This window comes from Dendropsophus ebraccatus, chromosome 12, assembly GCF_027789765.1.
Source record: "Dendropsophus ebraccatus isolate aDenEbr1 chromosome 12, aDenEbr1.pat, whole genome shotgun sequence".
NCBI classification, from domain to species: domain Eukaryota; kingdom Metazoa; phylum Chordata; class Amphibia; order Anura; family Hylidae; genus Dendropsophus; species Dendropsophus ebraccatus.
Window position 1 is genome coordinate 51,245,555 of NC_091465.1, and position 18,014 is coordinate 51,263,568.

Genomic DNA, 18,014 nt, shown 5'->3' on the forward strand with positions numbered 1-18,014 from the left:
GTTCTGTGTCTCCATAGAAAAATTACACAGCCCTTTCTAACACAGCATGGAGCCGTCAGCTTGGGATATCAATGTTAAAAATACAAGAAAGTGTTAAAAGATATGGTCATTTGACAAACAGGTTGTGCTGCGCAGGCCTCTATACATAAACAGGGCCAGCTATTGTGTTACTACACTGTATATGGGGATATTGCATATCAAAGTATAAGAGAAAGCAAGTCAATAACATACAAGGTGACTGCTAGTTTCCTCTTCAGGGTTAAGTTGTATGCGCACTTTCATCACTCGCCAATTAACCTTTATCTTGCCTTAAGGGTGCGGTGATTTTGTTCATTTTCAACTGTTCTGTTTGAAAAGCTATTTGTATCTATAGATCTGTTGATGTATGGCTTAATGGAGGGCTTGGTTTTCTTGGAATGATTTGTAAATTTAGTTGCCATTATCTTGAGGTATATGAAAATTACTGATTAACATTTATTAATCCTTTCTGGTGGGGCGGTAATTTTATTAATTTTTTTTTACATGAAAAATTCACCTTACTATATGACATAAATAATGTGTTACCTATATTCTGCCAATAGAAATTATGGCAAAAAAAAAAAATAAAAAAAAAAAAATAAATAAATAAATAAAAAAAAAAAAAAAATATATATATATATATATATATATATATATATATATATATATATATATATTTATATATGAAGCATAAACTATTTTTGCTGTGTTGGGCTTGTTATTGACCAGGACACATTGTAGTTTTCTTTGGTATCAAATTAAAGTACCAATGAAATTTAAATTCATCTTTATTTTTTCTCTTTTTGTTGGTCAGTGATGTTTTTATCAAAACACAGCATTCTCTAAGGTTTTTATGGCACTCTTTTCATTGCTGTTGCGATAGAACTTCGAAAACGCTTAAAAAAGGACAAAATTACACAAAATACAACTAAAAACATAATTAAAAATGCTTTTATTACATGCATTCACATGCATAAGCTATAAGTTCTGCAGAAACTTACCTCAGTACCTGTAAAATTAAAAATGTATGGAGTTCCTTAAAGTAGCAACGAATAACAGAAAAACTAAAAAACTGTCATCACTGTAATCATATTTAGAACAATAATATGACCCATCACATCTGAGTTATCATTGATGGTTACAGCTATAATAAAATGCTGGCACCTGACAGCATGAGCCATATTCCGTGTCTTTTATTTTGACAAAAAAATATTGGGAAGTGGTTAATAATGCAGGATTTTTAATCTGTGGAGACTAGAGATGGAAACACATTGCATTCAATGTGCCTGTATATCAGATGCTATATCTCATAGAGAAGACTAAAAACCAAATAAGTCTTACCAAGAAAGCAGGGGGAATTTATCAATCTTAATGGTCAAGGACAGGCAGGATCTGCCAGAGCCAAGCAATTTTACTAAACAAGGGTCCTGAGTGGGAAAGCTCTCCTTTGGCGCCCTAACAGGACATACAGAAAAGGTTGATCACAGCTTTTTTTATGCTGCCATAAAAATCATTGTTAATCATTTGCAAACCTTTTGGTGTAAAGAGCCGCCGTTCCTTCGTTTGTAGGGATCAGTGAAAATACACTTTATTATAACAATTTATTTTTTATATGAATGTCTATTGTTCAAGACAACAAATCATTGCTTGTCATTCTCTAAACAATCACTTTAGCAATTTATCTGTACATGAAAAAGGACCCTTAGAGAATAGATAATTGACTACAAATATCTTACACTGCAATGACATACAGTATATATCTCCAGTTCTGATAATCACTCTATATACTGTATGTAGTTCAAAGGGATACTAATTCTCCTTAAAGGGGTACTCCGGCAAAAAGAAAATAAATATATATATATATATTTCAAATCAACTGGTGCCAGAAACTTATCAGCATGCAGGGAGTGGTGTGTTCTTTCCAGTCTGGTGAGCAGGAGAGGTTTTCTATGGGGATGTGTGCAGACTTAAAGGCCATTCCTGCTCCACTGGGAATTCTAAGAAGTTAGGATATACTACAATCTTTTGGGTGCAGAACCAACAACACCCCAAACCCAGAAGTGCTGTGCTGTAGGGACCACAGACCCAGAAGTGCTGTGCTGTAGGGACCACAGACCCAGAAGTGCTGTGCTGTAGGGACCACAGACCCAGAAGTGCTGTGCTGTAGGGACCACAGACCCAGAAGTGCTGTGCTGTAGGGACCGCAAACCCAGAAGTGCCGTGCTGTAGGGACCGCAAACCCAGAAGTGCCGTGCTGTAGGGACCACAAACCCAGAAGTGCTGTGCTGTAGGGACCACAGACCCAGAAGTGCTGTGCTGTAGGGACCACAGACCCAGAAGTGCTGTGCTGTAGGGACCACAGACCCAGAAGTGCTGTGCTGTAGGGACCGCAAACCCAGAAGTGCCGTGCTGTAGGGACCGCAAACCCAGAAGTGCTGTAGGGACCACAAACCCAGAAGTGCCGTGCTGTAGGGACCACAAACCCAGAAGTGCTGTGCTGTAGGGACCGCAAACCCAGAAGTGCTGTAGGGACCACAAACCCAGAAGTGCCGTGCTGTAGGGACCACAAACCCAGAAGTGCCGTGCTGTAGGGACTGCAAACCCAGAAGTGCTGTAGGGACCACAAACCCAGAAGTGCCGTGCTGTAGGGACCACAAACCCAGAAGTGCTGTGCTGTAGGGACCACAAACCCAGAAGTGCCGTGCTGTAGGGACCACAAACCCAGAATTGCCGTGCTGTAGGGACCACAAACCCAGAAGTGCTGTGTTGTAGGGACCGCAGCTCTCCAATACCCATAGTGGGGAGTGAGGAAAAAGAGAAACAATAAATTGCTGAAATACCATTTTAATGGTAAGGGAACTCACACTCTGAAACTGATGTGGTCAGATCAAAGAAGGTAAAATAATAAATAGAAGGATTCTTGTGCTCCGATGTCCCTTTACAAGGAAGAATCTATTATTTTTAATATTTATAATAATAATAATAATAGACGTGAGCAAACCAGATTTGCTTTTTACGAAGGAACACTGATCTGCGCTCATCTCCTTCAGGCTGGCTGCTCCGTGTAGCGGGAGGATACTGCCCGGGACTGCCTGGAAGACATAACTGTATCCATGTTTTCCAGGCATTTTCCGGGTCTCCAGGTGCTATCCTCCCTCTGCATGGAGCCGGCAGCCTGAGGCATACAAGCACAGATCAGTGTTCCTTCATACGAAGCAAAGCGAATCTGGTTCACTCATTATTAATAATAACTATTTCTCCCTGAAGCTGTACATACGGAAATATGGATGTAAAGATTATGAATGAAAATGTCTCCTCTCTGACTCAGTTTCTCATCAAACATTTCCCTAAAATGATTTCAGCATTCTGTATGCTTTCATATTTACATATACACAAAAGCTCCAGGTTTATATATACATCTGTCTGCTGCTTGAAACAACAGGTGTAACATGAATGCAAAATCCAGTAGCCGGAAGAAAAGCTGGTGCAGAACACAGGCAGGATTAACTATTTCTTTCCTTCGTCTTCCCAGGTGTATTTTTCTTTCTTTCAACAATAGTTTTCATTGAGTTGTCAGACAACATAAAGTACACAGGATATATTGTAATAGATTCTTGGAAGAGAATCTAATGTATGTGAGCAGTGTAAATTAGAGAAAAACATTACAACTAGTTGTACGACTAGTCATCACACAGACCACAATAAAAGATAATTGATGAACAAGGATATAATTACAGTATGCCTCCGTTCACACATTTCTTCATGTGTGTACACATGTCTTGCACCCAGGTACACACCTAATAACTCAACAAACCACATCCCATTGTTCTCAATGGAAAATATGGACAAGGGGGGATTTTATTCTTCATTAATACAAAGTGCAAGTACACATTATTATTTATCTACAGTTGTGCTGAAAAAATTTTTTTGTCGCCCTTTTTTCAGAGAATATGAATGATAGCACAAAAACTTTTTTCCCACTCATGGTTAATGGTTGGATGAAACCATTCATTGTCATACTATGTTTTTTTCCCTTTTTAAACATCCAAATGACCCTGATCAAAAGTTCACATATCTTAATTCTTAATACTGTGTATTGCCCCCTTGCCAACATTTCTTCTTGCGATTTGACCATGCAGCCCATTTTTTTTGCAAGTGCCTCCTTATTGTGCATCTTGAAACAGCCACACCATTAGTTTTCAGAGAATCCGGAATTTTTTGTGGGTTTTTCTTCTGGCAGTTGTGGCTGAAATTTTTGTAAATTTTTGTCAACTCCTGTGAATGTTATGAGGCCAAAATCACCAGGGTACGGAAACTTTGGATGTTTTTGGTTGTCATTATGTTTTAAAAAGAAAAAAGCCGGTAGTTTGACAAGAAAGCAAAAATCCTGCCGGGGTATGAAAACTTTTGAGCACAATTGTATTACTGTACATTTTGCATCTGGTCAGGGATTTACTAACCAACACATCCCAAAATAATAAATAAGACAAAAAATACATAACACAGTTGGCATATGTAAGCAAACAACAGGAAATTTCCCCACTGTGTATTTTTACGCTGATGCTTTGAAATACATATTGTATAAAAAAAAGTGTGACATTTCATGCGTATTCCATGTAAAATATTTTCCGGTTTATAGGATGACTTTTTAACCCTGAAAAATCTGCTCAAAAGTCAGGGGTCGTCTTATACGCCGTGTATCGTTGCCGCATACGGTGGGGAGCTCAAACACTGTCGCAGCCCCACTGTATGCGGAGACCACTATTAGCACCAATGTCTGCCGTGAAACCCGCTCCTCCCGCAGGAAACAAAAAAACCCCAAAACATCAACTCACTTGTCACCTGACAGAGGAGACACATGGCTGCCGGGAGAGAGGAGCTGCCGGGAACAGGTGACAAGTGAGTTGATGGTTTGCTTTTTTCAATGGGGGCCCTTCTCAGAGGGGACACTGCACACTGCGGGGGTCATCTCTAAGAGGGAGACTACACTACAGGCTCACCCGGACCCCAAAGCACCACAATTTCCTGCTTGGGTTAACCTCTGCCTGACCACATAGTCACCCACTTCTAAATTATAGTCTGTATAGAGTATAATTTAGAAGTGGGTGACTGGCTGCAGCTGGTAAGCCCTGCTGCGGTCAGGCAGGGGTTAAAATTTTCCATTGTATAAGACGACTTTTGAACCCCTGAAAATCTTCTTAAAAATCGGGGGTCGTCTTATACGCCCAGTCGTCTTAGGGAAAAAAAAAGCTCATAAAACGTTTCTAATACGCAATGAAAAGGCATGAAAAAAATGACAGGAAAAAAATAATTTTAGCCTCCTGTTTACACAGTGTGGACATATCCTAAAAAATAGGGGTGGCATGGAGGGAGAAAGGGGCAAGGCACTGAGTTTATGGATGTCTTAAGTAAACGAGACCTCTGGAGCGGCTGTATAGTAGATGTATACCCCGATTAGCACAGAAATAGAAATCCCTTCTTGAAAGTTACAGGTTGGCAGGAAAGTAAAAGAAACCAGAGAATTAGGAATGGTGACGGAACAGCTGCTGTAGGTTATGGCTGAATAGTTTTAATAACTTTCCAAGATGTAAGCTGCAGAAACTGGCAGCACTGGTTTACTAAACAGTTCAGATTAATATGGTAAGGTTCAAAATAGCAGACACAGGCAGTTTACAGGAAAAGGTCACAAATGTAGGAGAGGCGGGTATGTAGCAGGTGTTGGGTCAGTCTAGAAACAGTAGAGCTGAGTTAGCAATGATAACAGCAGAGAGCATTGCTTTGTTAAGTACACGAAACAGGAACAACAGCCAGCAGAACGAATAGCCAATTCCAAGTTTGGCCAGCCGAGACCCAACCAAGCCAGGATTTTAGGAAGGTAAACAGGCTCTTCAGACCTGATGAAGAAACAAAGTCATAATACAGTATAGCAGACCCTGTGGAACAATTGCAATGAGATCTCAGCTATTGCTGGTTTCAAGGTGTACTGAACAAATTTTGGAGTCGAGTCAAGTCTGTATTACAACAGCAAGAGGGTTTAGGCAGACATATCGGGACATCAGGCACAAATTCTGGGGTGCAAGAAACAGGTTTAGAGTTCTGAAACAGTTTTCTATGTCAAAGGACTGTTTCCCTTAGCATCAGTAAGTCCAATGGTCTAGGCACATGTTGGGGAACAGGCGTAGTCCAGAATTCAATCACGCGTGAGACTTTTCATTTACATTATTGTTGGCAGCATATCTGGTGTTTACTCAGGGCCATATGCCAACAAACCGTGACTTCTATACCTGCACAAGCTCAATGATCAGCTCACAAAGAAACATTTTCCATTATCACTGGGTCTTTTCACACGGAGCATCTATTGGTTCATTTGGGTGATAACTACCATGTAAAAGGGTCTTAAATGGACCCTAGTAAGCTAACATCTTGGCTATTGGTTTCTCACTGGTCTGCAGTCCGATATCCACAGCTTGTTTTTAGGCTCAGTCTGACTTGAGTAACAGACACAAAAAGAGAAAGCATAGGTAGTGGAAAGCTCAAATAGCACCTTACACCTTACATTAGTAACCTCCTTATTTCATCACATGCGTACTGAGTGGGGTACAGCAAAATATCCATCATTGTGATAGACAGTAGTATAAAATGGAATCACTTGCTGTACTGTTGTGAATGATGGTGGAGGGCCCCCTTCTCCAAAATGGTTTCCACATCCTGTACCACTCCTGGATTCTTTTCTTATGTATGGATGGAAGAAACGTATGAGCAGATGATGCAACCTACTCCACCACTTGCTTTGTTTATGCATACTACAATATATAAACAGCTTGCTACGCAATAAAGCTTAAGTATTATTCTGACTACCGAAGTTGTCCAGAGTAATTTTTCCACGTACATATATACCTTTTCCATTTTCTAATCAGGAGCAGGTAGACAATCACTTGGATACAGCTGGAATCCCCAACACCAGCACAGTACCAGCTTGTTCAGTTTTGGGCACTTTTACAAGCATAGTATAGCAGAGAGGACTAGGTACTGTATTGTGATTAGCCAAAAAACAAAGGCAAAGAAAGTCATTGTATGGTCCCACCCCACCTTGTTGCCACCCAAGGATTGATGTAACAAAATCATGGAGGGCCTAGGCAGAAGTCTTCTGTGGATAGTAATTTTCATCCGTAGATACAGACACAGGTTCCAGGTCCAGATACAGAACGACACTATATGCAATGTACAATGCAGAAAACACTAAGGGCGAGTTCAGACTACGGAATTCGCATGGATAAAATCCGGCGGATTCCGTTGCCTGTACGCGCTTATAGCCGCGTGCCTTGCCGTCGGCTTCGTAGACACCATTCTATGGGCCGTCTGATTCCGCTATCCGCCGAATAAATTGACGTGTCAATTCTTTCGGCGGAATCCGCCCGTTCATAGAATGGTGTCTATGGCACAGGCGGTGAGGCTCGCAGCCATGAGCGCGTACAGGCAACCGAATCCACTGGATTTTATCTGCGCGAATTCCGTAGTCTGAACCCGCCCTTATAACCAGTCCCTAGGTTTAATGTACAGACAATTTAAATACCTTGCTCACTGTTCTAATTGGTGAGCAAGTTTAATTTTACTTCTCTGCATAGTCAGGATTATTATGTCTTATTAGTTTCATGCTTCTCTTTATAACTGATTTCAGGATACTTGGATACAATTGATGTAGAGAGCTCAGTGATTGTTGTGTTTTGTTGGTCTACTATTCATTGCCACCATTAGACAGAATCCTGCTCCACACTGATGAGGGGCAATACCTCGAAACAGCTGTCTGTGGATGGATGCCTGGTTTTATCATTTCCCTTGTCGGGTCTTTATTCTTGTAACTGAGTTAGACTTTGACGCAAAAGGGCCAACCCTGGTATTTCCATATTTGTGTCCCAACAGTTGCAACCAAGTTGGACTTAGAGGGCTACATATAAGGGTGGTTTGGTGTTCTGCTCACTAGGAGGCACCCCTTAGCAATGGGTTTCCATCCCAGGAGGGGTATCTGGCTATTCCCATGTTTTGAGACTTGTAACTGAGGCTCCACGGACCCCTTTCTTTGCATTAACAGAGGTTTACTGTAAACACCCAACAGATGCCATTGTCTTATGACAATGACACCTCAACTTTAACTGTTGTTTCATTGACATGCCAGAAGTTTTGAACAGTGCAGATCAGGGTTTTGAGACCCCCACCGAATGGGGAGAAGTGTTTAGTTGAGAATTGTTTCGTCTCACTTGCTGAACACAATGGAAAAGGTGGGATCTGAGGAAAAATCAGAGCCTTTTTCAAGGCGTACGGCTTGCTCGCCTCATGGGGGGACGGTATGATGAGGCAAGGCAGGCTAGGCCTCATCCCCCACTCTCTTCTCTTTCTAGCTGCTGCCACTCCTGAGTTACAAGTTTTTCTAAAAGCCAATCTATATCCAAGATGGTGCCGGCCAGGAAACTACACTTCCCAAGATGCATCTCCCTGATTAGTCCATTTACGTACTCGCCCCCATAGCTTTGTTTCCTGTCCACTGCTGTCATTACTATTGAACAGTAAACACGGGACGTTTTTTTTCACTGATTTTGTATCACATCACCCCAGTTTGTATTCCATACTAGCTGATGATGTAACAGTGCTGATGCATGCATGATGTAGTAATGTGCTGCATAACCGGCATCTGTTTACCGGGGTTGGGGGGGTGTAGTGTAGGTTTAGATCTCTGCTTGCTGACTGTGAATGAAAACCTTCTAGTTCCATCCAGACTCTAATAACATCCATAACACTTACAATATACAGAGCTGAGACACAAAGACAGGTACATATGCCTGTATTCACTGACAGCAAGCAGAGATAAAACTAGGCTCAAATAAGACAAGAGGGAAAAAAAGGAGCCGGGAGGAGTGTAATCCTGTTACATGAAAATGATTGAATCAAAAGTATAGGTGGACTCTCACCTTTTAGCCCCTTGGGCTTTGTGCGTATCACCCCACTATGGGGTATCTTGTAGCGTCGGATGATGGCTGCCGGCCGAAGGATCCAGGAAACGGGACTCTCCCAGTGTCGGGACCCGTGGTTTCATGCAGTAGACAGAAAAAAAAGTACCTGGGTAGGTATCCTGGCGCTGCCAAAAAATCCTTCACAACGAGTAGAGTATAAAACATAAAATGGCTGATTTATTGGATAAAATCAGTAAAAATGTACATAAAATAAGCAATTACGCGTTTCGGGAGTTGCATCTCCCTTCATCAGATTGCATGTATGCCATGTGCCAAACAGCTTGTTTATATGAGCTGAAAAAAGGCGCCAATCCCGCCTAGGGGGCAGGGCTAAGCAATAGTAAACAGTGAACAATAGTAACATAATGCATCAAAGGTGGACCAAAAGAGTGTGGTTTACACTACACAGCATGAGTGGTTAAACATGTATTCATTCATAAACAGGCAGGAAAAGGGGGTTTGAAACATAAATAAATAAAATAAATAAATGAATGAATGTTTATAGCAGTAACAGTGTAATTAAGTCCTGAGCAGCTGCCAGCTCCTGCTGGCCAATGGAGAGAGTGAGTGTCCCGTATCCTAGTAACAGGAGGCGGGCCCTGAGTGGTGTGCTCAGAGGTCTGGTCACATGATATGGAGAGGCCAATGGAAAACAAGCAGGGGGATGTAGCAGAGCTGATTCAGAGTAGTGGAGAGGAGTGGGTAAGAAAATGGTCTGACAGTGAATAATTGAAGTTTCTGTCAGCAAAAATAATGGGAGGAGAAGGAGGAGGATAGACAGTAAATAACTAGGCTCTGACACATGTAAGTCTATGGAAGCAGCACTTTTACGTTAACAAGCAGTGAACAGGCACAGATGATGTTTCTTGGGGCCGGGTTACCAAGTCAGTAAGCAGCTAACCCCGCCCCCAGAGAGGAGATCACATGTCTTTTGTCTACAAAGGGAGGGGTGAAGAGGGAGCAGCATATTGTCAGAGTATATACATAAAAGATGATTTTAGATGCCCAGAGTGGTTAAGTATGAGAAAAATACAGGGAAAGGGTGCAAGATTTACAATATTGTTCTTGTTACCCGGATAACCCCTTTAAGAGCAGTGTATGAGTACACCGGTCTTAATTAATATCCCCCATAGACTTTCCAAAGAGCTCGTATTCGGTGAGAGCTTCTCCCAGCTCAGTTTAGTGATCAGTGAGAGTGTTAGCACCTGGATCATACCAATCAAAACTTATGATATGTCTCTATGAAATATATTGAAACACAGTTTGACTGTGATTGGCTCCACTAGGGTTGACATTTAAAACAGAGCAGAGAAAACATTTTTGTCCTGTAAGGAGCTTTATTGTTCTGTGGTAGGATAGGCATAGCACTATTGTAGTCATGCCTCTTGTCCTTTTCCAAGTGGATGCAAGTTCTACTTAGGATTTATTCCCACGTTCCGTGTGTGACGGGTGACGTGGATGTGAAAGGCCCGTAGTAGAATACCTCCCCCCCCCTGCATGGCCGCATCTCCAATATGATGCCGGGAGCAGGGAAACTGTATGAATATGTGCAGCGCTGTGGTGACTTAGCATATTCATACAGTTCCTCTGCTCACAGCATCATATTGGAGATTCTGCCATAATCCCCCGAAGGTATTCTGCTACAGGCCTTTCACGTCCATGTCAACGTGGGAATTGTGCTCAACATGCAAAAAAGAGTAAAAGAAGGATGATAATAGAGTTCTATTAAAGGATACCTATCAGCAGTTTCATGCTACCCAAACCACAAGTCACCAGAGCGATCCCTGCCAGCTTCTACATTCCTTACCAACCCTAAAGGTTAGCTCTTTCTCTGTACCCGAAAATAAAACATAAGTATAGGACATCAAGGTCAGCCAAATGAATAAGGGACATTCATTAAATGCATTACTCAGGGAGCGGACACATGTGATTTGAAGGCATCATTTTGAAGGGCACCCTCAGATAACCACAGTAAAAGATTTTCTGTATATGAAAATTATATTTTAATAATGGAAATTCTTCTCTGTAGTGTCACCTTGGTTCACCTTGGGCCTGATAATGGAAACCTACTAGGACCCAGAAAGGGGAGGACGCTTGCTATTACAGCATGTTTTTTAAGGCCCCTAATGCCAGAATAGATACTGACTGGAGAACTAAACAGTATTGGTAAAAGGATGCTTCGCTGTGACTACACTTCCGTGTTAATCCCACACCTAGGAGAGAAACAAGGGATATGATAAAAGTGATACCATTGTGCTATGATTACATATGATTCCTGACATATGGTAATGAAGATATTAGAATATTCCTTGCTTTGGTTTATTGTTATGAAACACTACTTTTCATTTAGCCTATATTTTTTTATCCTGGCTTTCTGGGTTTGTTTTGTGTGACCAATGTATGCGTCCGCGGGAGCTGTGGCGTGTCTGGGCATCCGAGAATAAGAATTTGTACATGAGCTAGAAGCGCTATTGTATGCCTGCACTCTATGGAATACATGGACTAGCTCATTTGTGTGAGTATTCGTTCTTCAAAGGAAGAGCTACATTACAGATACATGAAGATAAACACAACTAACCACACGTATTGTATAGATATCGGGCTTGTTACAGACGTAGTGGCATCCTGCTGGGGTGGAGATGCTGCCTTGTTTTTTGTGCAGACTATTGTTGCATCATTGAACTTGGCAATGGTTTGTACTTACTTTAGGCACTCCTAAAATCAATATTTATATTTAAAGATATAAAATGGGCATATGATGAATAGCCATTGTGATGTCAGGAAATCATTGCTGGCATCTGAGCAAATATGGAGGAATTTTTAGTTGGGGAAAATTCACATCAAATTTACACCCCAGCATAGGTAAATTTCCATACTGATTTTGTGCATATGAGGTCCGTCTGGTGGGTCTTTGATGAAATGGTAAAAAGAGGAGGGGGGGATTAATACATACCACACTTGCATAAACTCCCTGAATCCTGAATTTCAATTTTTCTGAATTTTATATTTTCTGGAGCTGGGCAAGTGCTCATTTTCTTGTGCTCTGATCTGTAGTTATTTTTCTTTTGTTTGTTTTTTTATTGTGAAATATTCAAAGTTGAATTTTTTATTTTTATTTTACCTCACAAACAATTTTATTCCTGTTTTGCGTTACAAATTATGGTAAAATGTGTGTTTCCTAGCATGCCGAAATGTGAGTCCTAAGAATATTCTTGAGTTAGTTGTCACTGTCTGCCACTGTACTGACTGCAGTGATCCCCAGTCGACACTAATTGTGCATTTACACAGAGAGATTTATCTGACAAATGATTGCAGCCAAAGCCAACAACAGACTATAACAGGGAACAGGTCATAAAGGAAAGACTGAGATTTCTCCTCTTTTTAAACCCATTCCTGGCTTTGGTTTCAAAAATCTGTCAGATAAATCTCTCTGTGAAAACGCACCATAACAGTGATAGGTCCCTGGTTGGTTGTCAGGACCTGTCACCATTTGCTGGTTGTGCTGCAACAGTTTAATTAATTCGTGTACATGTATGTGAATTTTCCTTAAGAGGTTAAAGAGGCCTTGGCAACAGTCATGCCCAGCATCAACTGAGTCTCACTGCAGTAATCTTTGCAGAATGAAGAGGAAATAAATTCTGGAAAGGAGCTATCCAGGCATTCAAAATTGATGGCTTTTTATCAGAATAGGCCATCAATACCAGACTGGTTGGGATTAGAGATGAGCGAACCGGGTTTGGGTTCGAGTCCATCCGAACCCGAACGATCGGCATTTGATTAGCGGGGGCTGCTGAACTTGGATAAAGCTCTAAGGTTGTCTGGAAAACATGGATACAGCCAATGACTATATCCATGTTTTCCACATAGCCTTAGGGCTTTATCCAAGTTCAGCAGCCCCCGCTAATCAAATGGCGAAAATTCGGGTTCGGATAGACTCGCTCGAGGTTCGCTCATCTCTAGTTGGGATCTGACTCACGTCACCCCTACAGCTGCAATACCTAACTCAACTACTATGGAAAGTAAGGCATGTACATAGTACTAACAGATGGAAACAATGAAGAGGCTGCAGTCTTGCGCCTTGAATCATTGGGGACCTAACTCTAATATTGATGACCTATCCTTATGATAGGCCATCAGTGTTTAAAGTCCTGATAACCCCTCTCAGCTCAGCAGTGAAAAAGACTGCCGGATTTATAGAGAATATTGTAATGTTAGGGTAGGATTGTAGGTGACATCAAAGGAACTCACTGTGAGATTCTGATTGATGGGTCGGAAAGCACTTTATTTCATGCTATTCCCCATAGCTTTGTCCTTAGTATCCCCCCTAACTTGCTTTGCTCCCTTTCCCTAATACCTCACCATTGCTAGAATGAACAGGCAAAGAAATGAACAGCCAATTTTTGGAGAGCAATTACTGGGTTGTGTTCCCACATTACATTTATGTTACATTTCTCTTTTTACATAGAAACACAACATAACACATTCAATACTTTGCCTGGTTCACACATCTGTAGCCCTCTCTGTACCAGTGGACCAACAGACAGGACTGCAGAGGTACACCTGCAACCTGTCTGAGCATCCCCCCTTCATCCACTGTAGGCAATTTGTGCTGCAAATACAGGCTGCACTAGGTCATGCCCTTTTTTTGCAGCTTGGATTGAGGCCTAAGGCTATGTTCACACAACGTATCAGACGATCTGTCCGGCCGCAGAGCTGATGCGGGCGCATAAGCGCGCGCCCGCATCAGAGCTTCCCCCTGCACACTATGGAGCGAGCGGCCGGAGCTGCTCGCTTCATAATGTGAACTGACAGGGTTTCCTACGGCCGCAATTCATTGAATTGCTGCCGCAGAAAACTTACATGTCAGTTATTTGCGGGGCTGCACGGGCATTTTTCCATCCCACAAAAACTACGGCTGTTGTTGCCAACGGCTGTAGTTTTACGTAGTGTGAACGTAGCCTAAATATTGATCCGTAAAATCCGTAAAAGTAATTTGAGTGAATGAGACCTCACTTTGTGTTTTGCAAGCAGAAGACTGAAGATTAGAACATTGCCCATAATCATAAAGTCAATGATACATACCCCTTTCTGCCACCCCCGCCTGTGTGGACACTAGTGGCAACTAACAGCCCCCACTGACTTACAATAGGATCCCATTGGTTCTGCCATGGTGTTCCATGTTTTCACAAGAAGAATAGCAGTCTAATATAACTTTTGTTGGAATTCTGAACACAGCCTACATGGACTAAAAATATAAAAATATTTCTATAAAACGATACTAACTAAAGCCCAAAATGACCAGGGCAATTTTCATTTTTCAATTTTTGTTTTTTCCTTCTCGCCTTCTAAGAGCTATAGTTTTTTTTCTCCATCTACAAGCCATGTAAGGGACTGTTTATTTTTCCAGGAACAAGTTTATTTTGTAATGGTGCCTTTCAATGTGCAATAAATTTATGATGGAACCTCATGCCAATTCTTTGAGCGGAGAGCGAAGCCGCATGAGAAATCCCATCGAAGCAATGGGAAAGGCAGAATTTCAAGCAGACTCCACTCAGAATTTCCACCTCTTTTGCTCTGCGTGCACCGGCCCTTGGGGTGGGTTCAGACTACGGAATTTTCACTGATAAATTCTGAGGAATTCCGTCGCCTGTACGCGCTCTTGGCCGCGCACCTTTCCACCGGCTCCATAGACACCATTCCGCGAGAATTCCGTAGTCTGAACCCACCCTTATAGTGAACCAAGAGTCTGGTCCAGAACTCATTGGCCCAGCCTCCTGATCTTGCACACCAACACCTAAACAAGTTCACACTTATTAGCAGCAGTGTTATTTCCAAGATAGCCAGAACATACAGCTAAGCAGGTGGGCTGAACAACCCGGAAAGAAACATGCCAGTGTTCAGACAGGGCTATGAACACTGCAAAATAAACATAAAACCTAGAAAATCAGCACCTTCCCTGCCGCACTGCTGAGGGGCACACTGAGCTTCACACAGGCACAGACCTGACAGACATAGTATTTTTATTCTGTATGTCAGCCAGACACACCAATAGCAATGTTTACATAGCTTTTCTAATATTTCACTATTTTTTACAGTAAAACTTTTTTTCTTTTTTGAAATAATTATGATTAAAATGTCCCTATTGTGATTATAATGGTTTTACTTTATCAACTACGAGGCTGTATGGAATGTCACTTTTTGCACCATGATCTCCAGTTTTTTATGAGCATCATATTTGTGTAGATCATACATTTTGATTAATATATATATATATATTTTTATATAATGTAATATATAATATTGGATTTACTAAGAGGCGTGTGGCCAGTCTTAATAGGTCTCCTCCATGGTACTTTACTTTTACTCCTGTGCAAAGTGTCAGAGAGGTGTTCTCAAGCTCCTGATCTGCTGAGAGCTACACCTCCTCGCTACCCTGCCATCTCTGACTATCTTTTGGACTACGCTTTCAGCAGAATAAAAATACAAAAAGTGCAACAGCAACCAACAGGTGCAAGATCTTACTGTATATAATCCTCCCAGTGTACACACAATAAAAACCTGCTAAGTGAGGATCTTAGCAAACTATTTGATCAAACAGCATGAACTATGTGACCACGTGAAAGTGTCCTTAGAGACATGGTTCCTACTCTACCCAAAAGGAGGTATATTTCCTTTATATGTAACGTATATCCATGGCACTCTCCATCTGAAATAAGTGGAGTTTATTAAAAGCAGTTCTGAATCACAATGGCATCACAGTTTCTGTTACCTGTCTTATATGGAAATTGTATGTACCTGCTACTTAAACTCCTATACTGTGCACCACTAAGAGAAGTTCATCCAACTGGGGAGGAGCATACCTATAAGGAGAGTAACCTATTGCATTGCCAATGCTGTAGCTCTCTGTGTGACATATACCACATGTTTTTTTACCTAACAGCTATCTAAGGGTGGGTTCACACTGAGGAATCCAGGGGGATCACCTGCCACAGATTTCGTTATCCATCCGGATTCTGTAGTGTAAACCCACCCTCAGGCTCGATTCACACGTAGTAATAGTGCGTCCGTATGTACGGATGTAATAGTGCGGCCGTATATTTGATGTTTGGTGTGTATGCTGGGAAGTATAGGATATGCGGCTGCACAGTGCACACTCCGTATGAGTTTCTGGCCTGATTGTATCCGGGTCCGTAAAAAATGAGCAAGACCATTATTTCCGGGCCGAAATGGTCCAAGTCGACCGTAGGAAGTAACATTCGGGCCTGGCGGAACCTCTGATTACTGCCGGATCAATCTGGATTCTCATTAGAATAATTCATCAATGCGTAACGCCCCTTCAGTTTAAAAGGCCCAAGTGAATGGGCTTCAATAGGTGACCATCCTTTTAGGTGTCCCGATCTGGAGCGATGGCACGGCGAGCGGAGCATGGTGGTGCTGGTCGTGGGCGACGTGGTTCCTGGCAGCGGGACATTGATGTTCCACGCCTGATCGCAGAGGTAAGTTTGATCGAAGAATTACACTCATCTTTCTAGAATGGTTTTACTTGGAAAATAGGATGTGTAGTCTCTTTCTGTGTATCTATTTATCCCTCTCTCTATCTATATATCTATGTAAATATATGTCTAATAATATGTAATGTATGCGAACCCAAATACATATCTCTGTTAATATATTTATGTGATGTGTTAAAATGTTTTACTTGGACTTAGAAATGCACATGGTCGTCTCGGCCAACAAACACGCACCTAAGCCACATGTAACACACATATGAATGTCAACACTGTTAGTGGTCTTAAATATAATCGTTTTAGTCATGCGACACGGGCGTGGGAATGTGGCCTGCAAAAAACCACAAAGTATCGTCATGTGTTTCCTTATCTGCTATAGTATTAATTTCGAGTGCAGTTCCCATATAAAACCACTACTTACATATGTCGAATTTAGTATCCCTATTGAGTGTAGGGTTGTTTGATTTCTTACATGTATCAATTGTATTTAATAACAGTGACATGTGTACAAATGTAGACAATTTTTCTGCACAAATCAGTATAGTGCGTTTTGGATGCGTTTTTTGTGTGATATAGTGCATGTGAATCTGAGTAAGCGTGCGCACTACACCGTACACAGTATAGTCAAGTAATGTTTGTGGAATCTTTTGGAAATCGAGTCGAGCAAGGTTGCGTTTTTGATGCGTTTTTTGTGTGATATAGTGCATGTGAATCTGAGTAAGCGTGCGCACTACACCGTACACAGTATAGTCAAGTAATGTTTGTGGAATCTTTTGGAAATCGAGTCGAGCAAGGTTGCGTTTTTGATGCGTTTTTCATGTAGCTCGTTTTTGCACGTAGTTTCATGTTATTGTGTGCTCCTCCTCGAATGTTCGACCTAATGCTATACCTAACCTTACATGTATTTAATTATTAAAATATATTTGTCACTCTATATCAGCGACTGTTTAATACATAAATGTTGACCATAGTTATTACAAAATGTCGAGATCTCTAACCATAGTCGTTGTGACATGTTTTATCCACACACTAAGATAACAAAACACCACACACACACCAGAACAAACACCGCAGCAGTGAAATAGTTAGCTTCACTCGTTTGCACATGTGTTCATGTATTTTCGAAACAATGTTGATTTTCTCTTTCATCAGGTGTGAATGCAAAGCTGGCATTGATCTGGTCTTGTGGCCTACTAATTAGTGCTAGTTAAGATACAAAGCCTTTCCTAAATTCAATCATTAGACACCAATCTTGGTATGTTTTCAGAAGTGTGTTCAAAGAGTTCTGGCATTCCTTGGTTTAGTGAGTCTTGGCTCAGTGGTTATTAGGCTGTGTTCCTTAGATTACACAGGTGGTCTGTTGGAATCCCAACACCACTCTATGTAATGTCATAATGGAAAACATGTTCTTATTCTAATCGATGTAGACACACAGAGAGGTGAAGTCAGATGGAGATGTCTAGTGATTTCTGTCTTTCTATAT

At 41.4% G+C, this 18,014-nt stretch overlaps 1 protein-coding gene across 4 annotated transcripts in view; it reads left to right on the top strand.

The window, feature by feature from the left end:
* LOC138769227 (galactoside alpha-(1,2)-fucosyltransferase 2-like) overlaps positions 1–18,014 on the top strand; it is an 89,522-nt gene that overhangs the window by 56,315 nt on the left and 15,193 nt on the right. Inside the window, exon 1 of one of the 4 annotated variants that reach the window (XM_069947551.1) lies at positions 9,670–9,725. The exons of the other annotated variants lie outside the window; for them this stretch is intronic. The gene's annotated coding sequence lies outside the window, so the exon portion shown is untranslated. Of the gene's footprint in view, positions 1–9,669; positions 9,726–18,014 lie in introns of those variants that run through there. 4 annotated transcript variants of the gene reach the window in all.